The sequence below is a fragment of the Sinocyclocheilus grahami genome, unplaced genomic scaffold (assembly GCF_001515645.1).
Source record: "Sinocyclocheilus grahami isolate Dianchi unplaced genomic scaffold, SAMN03320097.WGS_v1.1 scaffold158.1, whole genome shotgun sequence".
In the NCBI taxonomy this organism is placed as follows: domain Eukaryota; kingdom Metazoa; phylum Chordata; class Actinopteri; order Cypriniformes; family Cyprinidae; genus Sinocyclocheilus; species Sinocyclocheilus grahami.
Window position 1 is genome coordinate 1,291,930 of NW_015505337.1, and position 14,972 is coordinate 1,306,901.

Below are 14,972 nucleotides of genomic sequence, written 5' to 3' on the forward strand. Positions count from 1 at the left end.
TTAAGAGTCAACCACGCCTACCTAAAACGGCTCATTCTAACACGCCCCCCACATGTCTACGTCACGATGTGGGAAGATTTGCCACCCAAATGTTCATGCAAAGAAAGAAGGCGTAACTTTTATTCTCGCTGTAGTATTGTTGCTGCCGCCACCGCCATGTCGTGAAGGCGCTGTGTGTTTCGTTGTGAAAGCGAAACTACTTTGTTTGGCCTTCCAAAAGAGGAGGATATCCGCTTCATCATGCCTGGAGCTGATCCGTGCTGGTCGCTGAGGAAATGCATCAACTTCGTGCTGTGGCTCCCCGGATCGGCTTTCACCGCGGACAAAGCGGAGTTCAGCCCGGGGTCGTCACATTTGGTTGCCGCAAGCCCGCCGGATTTACAACACTGTTCCAGAACAGTTCAACCTAAATATTCAGATGGCCTCAGGCCGCCGCTCACTCTAGGCTGCCGGCCTCCGCTCACTCAAGCCCACTGTGTGTGATGCTGTGTTTTTCGTTGTGAAAGTAAAACTACGTTGTTTGGCCTTCCAAAAGAGGACACGACTAGAAATCAGTGGTTAAGTTGTATTTACAACACTGTTCCAGAACACTTCAACCCAAATATTCAGATGTGTCCAGCGCATTTTATGGAGGACTGTTTCCTGATCCTGGTAGAGTAGACTACAATGCCGGCTGTTCTGACTCACAGACTGTAAGTACGTTTTTTATATTTAAAGAATTTGCCACTGATGATTCAACCGCGAGGTTTGAGCAGTGTAGAGTAGCGCTTGCTGTTTGTCATTTCTCCAATCATAAATGCAGACATGGTTTTATGTTTACGTGGCGTGATGCAACGCAACGCGTAAAAAAACAGTATTAATCATTATAATCCATCATTATGTCCCCACTGGATGCAACAAATGCCTTGTTTATAATTGGTTTTAATGTTTTTGTCTCGTCGCTCCGGTCGGGACACAGCATCACAATATGGTAAGGGGCGTAACATTTACGTCACACACTTGAGGTATTCGGCCAATCACAATGCACTGGATAGTTGGCCAATCAGCATACACCTCGCTTTTCAGACCGATGAGCTTTGTAAAAATCAACGCGTTTCAGAAAGGCGGGGTATAGAGGAGAAACAATAATGTACAGTATGTGGAAAATAATGTGTTTTTTTAACCTTAAACCGCGTAAACACATTTCATTACACCAAATACACAAAATAATGTTATTTTTAGCAACATCATAATAAACCTATAATATCCCTTGAAGAGGAATCCCAAAATCTTGTTTTCACACGTTACAGTGACAACTCTGCTTTTAATAAATGTCTTGCAAGAGAGTAAACAGGTTAGTTTCTGTGTGTATGTGTGTGCTTGTGTGTGCAAAAATGAGGCAAAAGTGTGCATGAAAGCACAGGGGTCATCAGCAGTGGGTTTTAAGATAATTACCAGCGTTCACAAGGGGAATAGCTTTGTGTGTGTGTGTTTTGGCTGTTAGGGTTTTCGTCATTCCTCTGTAAATCTAAATCTCCTATTCCTACCTGTATTCTTTCTCTTTCAGGATGTATGTTGCATCCTCTTCATCATTTATCTACTCTTCTTTCCATCTTCCTTTTTCTTTCCTCCCCAGTCCAGTCCAGCTCATCCTCATTCGCTCTTCTACACCTCCCCCATTCTCTTCTTCTGTCTTCAGATCCCTTCATCATTCTCTATTGTTCTTCCTGACTGACCATCTGTCTTTCTCCATCTCTGTTTGTCATTCTGTCTTTCTCTGTGTCTCTTTGCTGTTTTTCTCTCTCTTTATGTAGCCTATAATTTGAATTATCTCTGTCTTTTGATTTTTAGAAGTGGTAAAAAAATGTAGAGAAGTGAAAGAGCTCAAGATGACAGGAGTGGCTTGGATGGAGCTATGCGAAGAGATGAGAGTTGTGTCTGCAGTGGCTTCCTGAACGAATCTCTTCTCCGTATTTATCAGCATGGTAATGAAATATTAATAATGGCGAACAACCCAATCTCACAGAAAAAAAAAGACCATTGAAGGAAAAATGTGGAATTATTTCATCGTAATTAAAATGGAAAGACTCGCGGTTGAGACTTATTCCCCTCCTTTTTATTTAGGGAATTGTATAGTTGTGATTTCCAGGCCTGGAAAAGTAATACAATCATGGTACATTTCTCTAACAAATATACTTTTTTCTTCAAGTAATGCTTGTCTCCAAACTATATTATCAGCTAGATGTTGCTCCTCCTAATTATTTTAAGAAATCTTCATCCAGAAATCATGAACAACTGGAAAAGCCATGGAGATAATTTCTAAAATATGTAGTTCTCATATTTGTGAAAGCGCAAGGTGCTGCTTATTTTTTAAGGATATACGTTACGTTATATATTATATATATATATACTTTTTCAAATATAGATAATCATGGTAACAGGATTGACATTATCCCCTGACAATCGTAAGATGTAAGATAAATTGAGGAAAAAAGAGAAGTTTATTTATTTAGCCTACTTTTTAAAATGTTGATGTCATTTTTGACAATTTTTATTTTTATTTTATGGAATTGTTACTTGTAAAAGTTAAAAATATGATAACAGAGTTGACACATTGCCTGGGTGCAACTTTTTAAATAACACATCAGTGTTAACTATATAGATTAAATGCAAAATGGTTTTATTTTCACCAAAATGTGTTAATTAGCATGGGAAAGTTGGTTAGAAAAGGCATTCTCATGATGAAGATTTTTTTTGTTGTATTTTTAAAGTAATGAAAGTTGGCATCAGCTATTTATTGTTAAAGTTATTTTACACTTATATATGAGGGATAATGGCCCCTGTTTTGTGGAATCACCCATATCATAATTCATATCATCACTTATTAAATGTGACTGTGGTCTTTCCTATTCTGTGAATATTTATTTGACATTGATCATCAGTGTGAACTTTCAAAATTTCAAAAGACAGACTGAAAGTACTTACATCTAAGTATTTCTTTTTTTTTTTTTTGCATGTGCGCTTGCTTTGTTATTGTGTGGTCTTGGCGTTGTTTGCATGTGTATGTGTGTTCAGTATTGAGAAGAAGGGCTACATTTCGCTGACTAAGTAAGTCAGCAGTGGAGCTGCTGTGTATGATGTTTTATTAATCTGCTCTGGAAAGAGAGAGAAGACGAGGGCAACGTTCAACTCATGGTTTTTAAGTCATTTTTCATTTAGACTTAGATTGACTTCACAGAATATCATGATTGGATGTTTAGAGTTGATTCTGTTGATGCGGAAGGCCAGTGAGATCAGATGATCTTCAGTTTGAAGTGCCTAGTGTTTGCGGAACAGTTTTGGGAGTGTTTTTTTTTATTATTACAAAAAAGACTTTACTGATTTAAATTAATTTACTTTTTATGAGGAAAGCAGACATGTGTGGCTTGTTATTTTATTAAAGCACCTATATGTTTTTATGCTATTTAAGTCGTCTTTTTAGCAGTGAGACTAAACTATGTTTGAAATATTCACTTACAGTGGAAGCACATGGGTTCAGGAAGTAAATATTACAATACAAAAGTATTTTAATACTTTCTTAGGTACTTTTAAATCACATTAATTTATCATCAGCTTTATACATTTTTATACTTTTTAAACTTGTATCCAATCTTTCATGACATAAAGCTAGTAACAATCGCTAAATATGAACAAAGTTTTTGACATTTGACCTGAAGCAGTGTTACATGTAACTTCACAACCAGTGTTATTTTCATATTATTTATTTTATAGTATTGTAGTACTTATTATTATTTTAAATTAGGCCTAGATTTTGCTTTTAGTTTGTTTTCGTAATTTTGTGGCTTTGTCATTTTTATTAGCTTTTTAAAATATTTCTAATAAGCTTTTTTAATTTTAATTTTAATTTTAGGAAATGTAGTACTTTGTAAAACATCTTACTTCAGTTAGTTGCAATGGCAACATTTCTAATGTTCTGTCTTGTTCAATTTTTATTTATTTGTTTATTTATTTATTTATTTTTATTTCAATATTTTATTTATTTTTTTATTTCAATATTTATTTAAACTTTGTTTCAATTAACTAAAACAGTTGTAGTTCAAATAGGCTCAAATAATAAAGGCGTTTTACTAAATAATTGTATTGTTTTGTTTTTTGTCTGACAACAGCCGTATTCTCAAAACTCCTTAGTTTGTTTTTCTTATTTTTTTTTTGGGGGGGGGGGGGGGGGGGGGGGGAGAAAATTTGGGGGGGGAGTGGGGCAGTAATCATATTTCTTATATATATATATATATTCAGAGATTCTTATTTCAGTAGGAAAAAAAATGAAACTGGCCACATAAAACAATAACAGCTTTCAAACCCAGCAGAAGCCTTTGCCAATTGGGTGCAACGAAAAAGGCAATTGGTGAGTGGTTTATCGGTTACAAATGTCTGGGGAATTTTAAGTCACCTATTTCATATTCATGAGCACGGTTTACAATGTTTTGGGTTTTGCAAAAGTCACAGCCCTGACTGAATCAAGATGTTGCAGCAGTGACCTGGAGCCAGCGGTCAATCAAAACAACCAAAAATACCAGTGACTTGAAGCAGTCCTGTGCAGAGAAGTGGGCCAAAATACCTTCAAGTTGATGTGCTGGAGTGATGGAGTAGCCTGCAGGAAATGTTTGGAAGTCATGACTGCTAAATGAAGTGCTACCCAGTACTTCCTGTCACCACTGTATAAATGTGTATGACTATGTGTGTGTGTGTGTGTGTGTGTGTATTTATAGGAGTGACTTTGTTGGTATTTTCTCAATGATTTAATTACAGACACCCCTCATTTCTCTCTAGAACACGTCCACTATTCTTTCACATTCCCTTCAGCACCATCCCCCCTAAATCAATTATTTTTCTTTTTCTCCATTCCCTCTTTTGCCATTGTGAAACGCTTATCTAGAAACTGAGCTTTTGTAGACTCTACACGATACATTCGTATAAAGGTGCTTTGAAATGCAGCTCACAGATTTAAGTTCCATTGTGACTTTCTCTCTTCTCTCCTTAACACCCCCCCCCCCCCACACACACACACAACGCATCCAGCACTGTTAACTACGTGCCTGGGGATCAGCGTGCTCCTGTCACTGATCTAATGGAGTTCACCTGAAACCTTCACAGACCAGCTCCCTCTCTTCTTGAAAAACCTTTTCTTTTCAGCTCTTTTTCTATTTTCTTTCCATATCTCTCATGTTTCCAGAGCGGTCTTGCATAGTCATGAAGGTGGAGGCAGGGGGCAGTAGAGGCGTTCATTGATTAGATCTAGAGAGAGGAGTGAGTAATAAATAACGCTGCTCTTGGGGAGTTGGTCCAGGGGGCTTCTCTGATTGGTCAGCAGGATGTTACGCATGCATGACTCTGATTGGACACACATCTGAACACAGCAAAGGCCTCTAAATCATTTTGATAGTAGTGCTTGAGAAGGCTACTATTGCTTATATTTGAAAAAAAACACACTGACCTTATGTATTGAACTTTGGCACATAGCTTGTCCTGTATAATTTATGCTAAGAACATGAATGATTTCAAATTGTGCACCTGGTCTGGAGAGTTGAGACCCCAAGGGCGATTTGTCCACTTTTAGATAAAAGCAGACAATTTTACCTAAAGCAACTTACATTCAAGGTATTCCTTGGGAAATGAACCCATGACCTTGGCATTGTTAGCACTACAGCTACAGAAACGCAACTAGAATATTATAGAGACATGATGGTAGGCTTTTGTTATTTTTAGATTATTTTTTTCTGTAGCAACGTGAAATCAAAAGTCACCCAAACTATTTTCCAAATGCATGTTATTGATATTCTATATACCTATACATGGGAACAATTATATGTGCATGATTAATTTGTCCATTTTTAATGTTTAATTAAAGGACTTCTCTCTGGTGACTTTTCCAGTTATTTAGTGTTCTTAAAGGGGACATTGGATGAAATTTTCTTAGCAAACTTTTTTTTTTTTTAGCATTTTTCTTTTTGTATTTAGTTAGGTTTCTGGTGTGTTTGTCAGCTCAGAAAAACAGAAAAGAAAACACTTAGCCAGTTAGTTATGAGCTGTCTGTGCCTGAAACACTGTCATCCAGCGAGCTGTTTCAATTTGCAGCCGGTTTCTGCATAGACAGCTAGCTATTTGAATAAGCCCACCTCCTAGCCATATAGGCCAAGGGAGCAATTCCCGTTTTGTGTCAATACACCCCACAGAAGAGAAGGGCGGGCTGAGCAGTAGCTCATTATCATTTAAAGAGACATTCACCGAAAAGGGTCGCTGTGAACAGAGCTGTTTTTGACAATGTAAAAGGGTGTTGTTTTACACGACCATTAAGGTATTTTAACCAAAGTATGTTACAGACATTTCATAAAGACTCTAAAAATCATACCAACTTGTGGAAAATGGCATCCGATGTCCCCTTTAACTCCCCTTTCTTACAATTGACTGCAAGCTTGTATTCAGTCGATCTCCATCCAATCAACAATTGGTGGATAGCACAAAGTCCCTTCCCTATGTTCACTCAGTTGTTTGTCACAATAGCTGTTTCCATCACCCTGTTTTTATGCACAATGTGAAGTATTGCATCAGAAATGAGTGATGGAAATGGCAAATTTTGGGGGGGAAAATTATTTAATTCACCAAGAGAGTTTTTATGCTCGCTTTAGGTGGTTTTTGATTTGTGCAAAAAAGGGTTCACGCGAATAATGGGAGATGGAAATGCATTTACCGAATAAATTCCTCCGTGTGCATCAAAAAATGTATGTGACTTTGTGTGTTGGGACGATCACTTAACCTTAATAAGCAGTGGACCGATCTTGTTGCACATCATCTGAAATGTTATGGTCATTCTTAAATGCACGAGCAAAGTCTGTCATCAAAGTATTTCTCTATAATTACCTAACTGGACTGTCTACATGATTGTGTTCCCTAGGGCTGGGTTTTGACACAAATTTCACGATTCCATTCGATTCTCATTTACAAGCTTCCGATTCGATTTGATTACCAAATCGATTTGATTCAATATCGATTATTTTGGATACATATAACTGCAGCGTGCACTTACAATAAACAGAACATTGTCATCTGTAGCTGTTGACAATAGTTTATTATTAGTTTATTATCATTATTATGGCACTTTTTTTTTTTTTTACAGCACTTACCTGCACTTACCTATTTCCAGAAAGTACTGGATAATATAACGTAACTACATGGGTTAGGTTTATGTTTAGGGGTAGGTTCAGGGTTAGTGTCTAGCTATTACCCAGTTATTGTAATCACTATAACTGCTGCATAGTATGTTCATGTGGAACAGGACTGTAAAATAAAGTGCTACCGTTATTATTATATCTATCGTTCTTGGTGTTAATAGGCATTTGCACCCAGAAGAACTTAGCTACTGTGTAGCAACACCCTGGAAAATAACGACTAGGGCTGCAGGTTTTGACACAATTTTCACGATTCAATTCGATTCCCATTCACAAGCTTGTGATTCGATTCGATTACCAATTCGATTCGATGCAATATAGATTATTTTGGATATATCAGGTACAGTACATGTCAAATTTTCTCAAGGGAACAAAAAAAATCTCTCAACTAATGCTGTAAAATATACATGAGAGTCAGTTGGTTATACATTACTACAATATTGAAGGTTAAAATTAACTGATTTGTATACAACCACTTAAATTACACTCAATTAAGTTTTTATAATAATAAAGTTACAATTACATAACATTTCTACTCCAATTCGTTTGTTTTTTTAAATATAAACATTTAAATCATAATTGGTGACTGTCATAAAATCTTGATGGATTTATTCAAACATAAATTGCCTTATGTTAAATTGCTTTAAATTACTTTCCCCCCCACATCATTCTACACTCCATACACCATAATGGCAAAGCAAAAAAACTGATTTTTAACATCTTTGCAAATTTATTAAAAGTAAAAAAACTTGAATAATTCCATTGCATAAGTATTTAAACCCTTATGTGGGACAGCTGAAATTTAGTTCAGGAGCATTCATATTGCTTGTAGATGTTACTACACTTCAAGTTAAATTGAATGTGTAGGATTTGGAAAGGCACACATGTCATAATAAAAGGTCCAACAGCTAAAAAAAATGCATATCAGAGCAAAAACCAAGCCCTGAGGTAAAAAGAGCTGCCTGTAGAGCTCAGAAACAGGTTTGCGTCAAGCCACACATGTGGGGAAGAGTTCAGAAAAAAATCTGCTTCATTGAAGGTTCACAGAATCATGTGATCTTCATTATCCATAATGGAAGATGTTTGAAACAGCTAGAACTCTTCCTAGAGCTGGCCTCCTGGCCAAACTGAGCAACTGATGAAGAAGGGCCTTGTCTAGACTGGTGACCAAGAACCTGATGGTCACTCTAGTTGAGCTCAATGATCATATATGCAGATGGGAGAAACCTACAGAAGGACAAACATCACTGCAACACTCCACCGATCTGGGCTTTATGTCGGTGTGGACAGACTCAATCTTCTCCTCCGTGAAGACACACGAAAACCCACTTGGAATTTGCAAAAAAGCACCTAAAGGACCCTTAGACGCTGAGAAACAAGATTCTCTGGTCTAATGAACCTCAATTCCAAGCATAGTGTTTGAAGGAAACCAGGCACTGATCATCACCTGCAGAGTACCATCCCAAAAGTAAAATGTGATGGTAGCAGCCTCATTCTGTGGGGCTGTTTTTCAGCAGCAGGGATTGAGGGGCTCGTCAGAGTAGAAGAAAAGCTCAATGCACCAAAATATTGAGATAGCCTTAATGAAAACCTAGTCCAGACTGAGCATTCAGAACCTCAGACTGGGCAGAAGGTTCAACTTCCAACAGGTCAATGACCCTAATCACACAGCAAGAGTGGCTTATAGACAACTTTGTGAATGCCCTTGAGTGGCCCAGCCACAGCCTGGGATTGAACCCAATCAAATATTTCTGGAGAAACCTGAAAATGTGCGTCTGCTCTCATCCAACCTGACAGCTTAAAAGGTGAACAGGTGAGGTGAAGAATGGCAGATAATTGCCAAATGCTGATGAGCAAAGCTTGTCGTATCAAACAAAAAAAAAAGACTTGAGGCTGTTAAGGTGCTTCAGCTAAGTAATGAGGTAAGGGTATGAATATTTATGCAATGTACTTATTTCAGTTTTTTTTATTTTTAATACATTTACAAAGTTGTGACAGTTCTGTTTTTGCTTTGTCTTTATGGTGTATGGAGTGTAGATTGATGTGGAAAAATAAGTAATTTAAAGCAGTTTAACATAAGGCTGCAACATAACAAAATGTGAAATAAATTAAGGGGTATGAATACTTTCGCAAGGCACTGTATTTAGCAAAAGTGCTCCTCTCTAGAGTGAATTTTTCTAACTAATGAGTTTATGATCACCAAATAGTTTTTTTTCTGAGGTAAATGTAACGTTATGTGACATTGTTTACAAGCCGTTATATTGACATCTTTGTGCGAACATTGAAGTTATGTTGCTGTCTATGGAGGGCCTAAGAGCTCTCGAATTTAATCAAAAATACCGTAATTTGTGTTGCGAAGATGAATGGAGGTCTTACAGGTTTGGAACGACATGAGGGTGAGTAATTCATTACAGAATTTTCATTTTTGGGTGAACTAACCCTTTAAAGCAGAGACATCCCGCTGCTGCTTCTCTTGAACTGAGGTGCTGCAGCAATCTGTCACTTCTCAAATTAAACGGCACCAAAACGGCATTTATTCTTTGAATACTGTGATAAAATGGACAGAATTTTAAATCTGAAACTTTGTTTCATATGAAAAGTAACAAAGCACAAAGCTTATTGCGATTTATTGGATGGGAGCCGTGCTACAATGTTGGCTGAAAACAGGCTAGACTAATCGATTTTTGGAATTTAAGAATTGATATTCTTTCGTAAAAATGAGAATCGATTTAAATCGAGAAATGTATCTTTTTTTACCCAGCCCTATTACTGACAAGCAACTTAGAGGGGAGTTTTGAAACACTCACATTTGCCTCAGAAAATCTTATTTTAGTTAGGTTAGGATGCTAAAGAGTTTTTAAATGGAAGTTTCAACCTTATTTGCTACTTAGTGTCAGAATAGACCTTGAAAAACCTGAAGGGGGATGAAACAAGACGGAAAGTAAATTGAACCTACTGGATTAGCTGATCGTCCATTCGGAGACATACTTGTCCTTGTTCCGTGAGGTTTAGTACCAAAAGTTTCTATATGCAGTCTTTTATAACAGGTTTTTTTTTTTTTAAGGGAATGCTGTTCCACCAAGGTTTGCGGCTCAAAGCTGGGCTTATCTGCTCCCAGGTGTTGGAACTGTGGTGTTTGAAGAACAGAGTGGAGTCCACAGGTCTTCACTGGATGTAGACAGGGGTTAACAAGACAGGGTTTTACACCAGCTCAGCTCATGCAAGTCTAACTCCTACTCACAGCTGCAGGCAACACACATTTGCGCACACACACTCGCAGTCTCACGCTGAGAGGGAAACTCTCACCTTACCAAAGTGTCCATGCAGACAGACTTTTCCGTCTGCAGAGCTGTGAGTCACAGACATGAGGTAGAAAGAAAGAGTGTGTGTGTGTGTGTGTGTGTGTGTGTCTGTGTGTGCGCGCACTTTTCTACAGAGCTTGAAGGATGCCATTTCTTTTTAAGTTGAGAATTGAAGATTGAGAGTTGGTGACGTTCAATAATTCCTTTACACTAATATTACTTAATATTACACTATTTCCTTTTAAGAACTAAAAATGTAACATGGTAATTTCATGTTCTTTTTAACATGTATCATACTATTACCATGTTTTTTTCCTCTGAGTACCATGGTATACAACAAATTACTGTGGTATTACCATTCATTACATCACTGTACCATGGGAATACCATGGTATTCTCTGAAGTACATTCAGAGCACTATAATACTGTGATATGTAAATAGTACTTATTGTGTTAATATTTCAAAAATACCATTATAATACTATATATACTTTCAAGTACCTTGGAGTACCATATAAATACCATTGTAGACTATTATAGTATTACCATCCGATACTATCATTGTACCATGTTGAATACCATCACAGTACCATGGTGTTACCATCAGTATTTTTGTGAAGTGTTATTATATAATCATTATATATTTATGATATAATGATATATTTTATTATTTACAAGCCTTTGTCAACTGGCTGCAAACAGTCGATGGAATGAGCGAACACACAATTCATACATTTCGGGGCGAATATTAAGCAATGTTGGGTGTCATTCCTATTCTTGTAGGCCTATATAAATGTCATATTTTTGTTATATAGTGTTTATAGATTTTTTTTTTTAGTTAATTCATTGGAATACCATGTAATGCAATGTACCATGGTGTTTGAATCAATGTCATCATTGATATCAAAGAACTATGTTATTACCGTCGGTTACTATCAGTGTACCACCACAGTAGTTGTTGTGAGGTTTGACAGGAACAATGCCAATGGCTTTGACAATGAACTGATGTGCTTAACAACACTTTGCTTGAGAGGTGTAGCTCTTTAGCAGGTCTGAAAAATAGGCAACTCTCCTCTCATGCAGGGCAGAGCTGTGGTGACATTAACATTCTGATGCCTTAACGTCTCTGATGAATGTTCCAACTGCTGAGTCTCTCTCCCTATCTCTCTTGCACACACACATACACACGGTCACTTGTATACAATATGCATTGGCAGAACAATCCTCCTTCACCCTCATTCATACGCGCTCAGACGTCGCATTTGCGTGCCTGTGACAAGAAGTTTTTTACCGCCTCTCTGAGGAGAGCTCACTTCTCCTGCCTCCTGCAGGGAACACCAGCCTATTTATAGATCAAGGGTTAGCAGGGTGGAGAGAGAGAACAGAGAGACCAATAGATGAGAAATGAGAGAAGGGTGAGAAAATGTTGCAATTATGAAGCAAGTGTTGCACCGAGCCCTTGTGCGTGATGGTGAACGGCAGCGCTTTATCAATTATTTACACCGCACAGGTCATTCTCTACTCTCGTCACAGATTTTGACCTGTTTTGAGCTACACTAGACCCTTTTATATCCACATCACAATGTGCATCACAATTATTTATGTTACCATTAAAAGCATTTGCATGCATTTTTTTAATTCGGTAAAGCAGCATATTTCTAGGTGAAGCATCTTCTATGTGAAAAAAAAAAGTAGGATAAGACTTCATTTAACCATCGAGAATTGATCATGAACAATTGCCTATATATGACTGGTGGTTGAAAAATAAGAGAGCATGGTGACCTTAAAGTCATTTCAGAGGCATAGAAAGAGACATACATGTAAGACCAGGTTTAAATAGGGTTTCAATGTTGACTTGAGGGATATTGCCCAGTGTTGTAATACTTGAGTCTGGACATGGTCTTGGTCTTGTCATGGACTCTGAAGCATTTGAAGCATTCAGTCTTGACTCGGACTACAACACTGCAGATACATTTTCTTTTTCTCGCACATATGATCACACTGTGCTGGACCAGAGCACACTATTTATACACTGTGGAGGCTCGCGTGACACTGACTGAAAACTAGGCTTCATTCACCCCAATGGAAAGGATATTTACACTGTCTGAATTGTTCAGACTAGCACTGTTCATTTCGGTTATTTTTCCTAACGGACAAGCGACGCTCGTTAAAACCGATTGTTAACCATTAACCGACAAGATTATTTTAAACTAGAATTGAATTAAATTAGAAAGGATAAGTGTCTATGACCCGTTAAAAAATACTAACATTTGTTTCCCGGGGATTCATTTTAAGTGTGCAAAAAGCAGCAAACGACAGAACATGAGGATTCACATGGTCATCATATCACATCACGCACCTGCAGCGCTTCTGCGAGCAAATAAAAACATAATAAAGCTAGGATATATACAGTATATATATAAACAAATAAATAGGCCTATACGAGAAACATATTTTTACTTAAATTATACATTAAGAAAATGAAAGAAAAATAAGTAGCTTAGTATGCAGAGTTTTTGTTCATTTTTGTGCTGCGCGAAAGGAAACAGACGACAGAAAGCGGTAGGGCTGTGCGATATTGAAGAAAAATGCGATATGCGATAACTCATTAAATTATGCGATATTCAATATGCGATACGATAATGCTTAAAGTGCCACATGCTCAAAAGAAACTTCTATAACTATCTTGTCTCATATATATATATGGTTATTTGTATGCATTTATGTACCAAGAGTTCCTGTAAAACCACAACAAATTCCTTGTGTTTGCGCTAGGGTTGGGTACAGTACCCTTTTTCGGTACAAATAGGCCTATACGAGAAACATATTTTTACTTAAATAATGCTGCAGCTAACCTTACTTCCATTTGCTACATACAGCAATATAAACAACAGCTGTGCATGCTCTCTTCACACAGTTCTTGTATAATAATAATAATTCAATAATTTAATAATATATGTATACAAGCACACCGCTCCGCTGAGAACGTCTCGGTTACGTATGTAACCCTCGTTCCCTGAAGGAGGGAACGGAGACGTCACGTCGGAGGACCGACGAATTGGGATCTCGCTTAGAGGGACCAATCTACTTCGAGTGTAAACTAAACGAGCCAATGCACATTGGCATGCGATTATTGCATCCAGCTGCTGCTGATCACAGCGTGAGTATAAGTAGGCAGCAGGTGCAGCGCATATTCAGCTTTTCGCTTCGGAGCCGAGCGATCACAATGTGGATAATTTTATTTACGACTAAATTATAATTAATTATTTTTACTAACAGTTAGATTGGGCAGGCCTTAAAAAAAATAAAAATTGCCTTGACAAAAGGGCACTTTGGGCATCGACATTAGGCCTATTTCTGAATGAAATAAAAAATGCGACTTATACGCGACTTGTTTTTACCCCCCTAAAAAAACAATTTTTTATATGCGTAGCGTATTTTAAACATTGCAGCAAACCTTTTTAAATATTTTGATAAATTACTAATTTTATTTTATTATTTATTATAATTAATTATTTTTACTAACAGTTAGATTGGGCAGGCCTTTACAAAATGGTGTTTAATTACAAAAAAATAAAAATTGCCTTGACAAAAGGGCACTTTGGGCATCGACATTAGGCCTATTTCTGAATGAAATAAAAAATGCGACTTATACGCGACTTGTTTTTTCCCCCCTAAAAAAACAATTTTTTATATGCGTAGCGTATTTTAAACATTGCAGCAAACCTTTTTAAATATTTTGATAAATTACTGAAAAAATTAATAATTAAATGACTTAACTGATTTAAGTGGTCTTAGTCTTGACTTGGACTCAATCTACAGCCTGGACTCAGATTCAGATGAGCTGGCTTCAACTACAACACTTATGTAGTCCATTCTTTTTCATCCATTTTCTTCCCCAAAGTACAATAGTATACGTTTAGTCAAGTTTTCTTGCACCACAAACGGCAATCATGCAGTTTATGTCTATTTTCCACCTTTTTTGGTGCTTCAAGTTAAACTGTTGTTGGTACTGTGCCTTTAGAGGAATAGTTCACCCAATAAAAAAAGAAAATTCTGTCATCATTTACTCACCCTCATTTTGCTTTGAACTGGTATGACTTCCTTTCTTCTGTGGAACACACAATAAAATACATTTTTAAGAATGTTTAAACTCTTTTGCCTTTACAGTCAAAGTTTGTGGAGTCTTTAAACTCACTGAATTTTTTTTTTGGATTAACTATTTCTTTAAGACTTCTATATGCAAATGACCTCTGTTATAATTGGCTAATATCTTACTTTTCACACTGTTATTCATCAAGGCTTGTAATGTTAGTGAATTCTAAATATGTGAACGTGGTCGGTCAAATGCTAATGAGCTTACTGTTTTGGCATTAATACCATGATGATTTCTGAATGATTTTCCAGCTTAGTTTAGTACAGGAATAGGCAAGTTCGGTCCTAGAGAGCCGCAGTCCTGCAGAGT

At 37.0% G+C, this 14,972-nt stretch overlaps 1 protein-coding gene across 1 annotated transcript in view; it reads left to right on the forward strand.

Moving 5' to 3' along the window:
- LOC107592801 (gephyrin-like) overlaps positions 1 to 14,972 on the forward strand; it is a 114,524-nt gene that overhangs the window by 41,193 nt on the left and 58,359 nt on the right. The gene's annotated exons all lie outside the window — the stretch shown is intronic.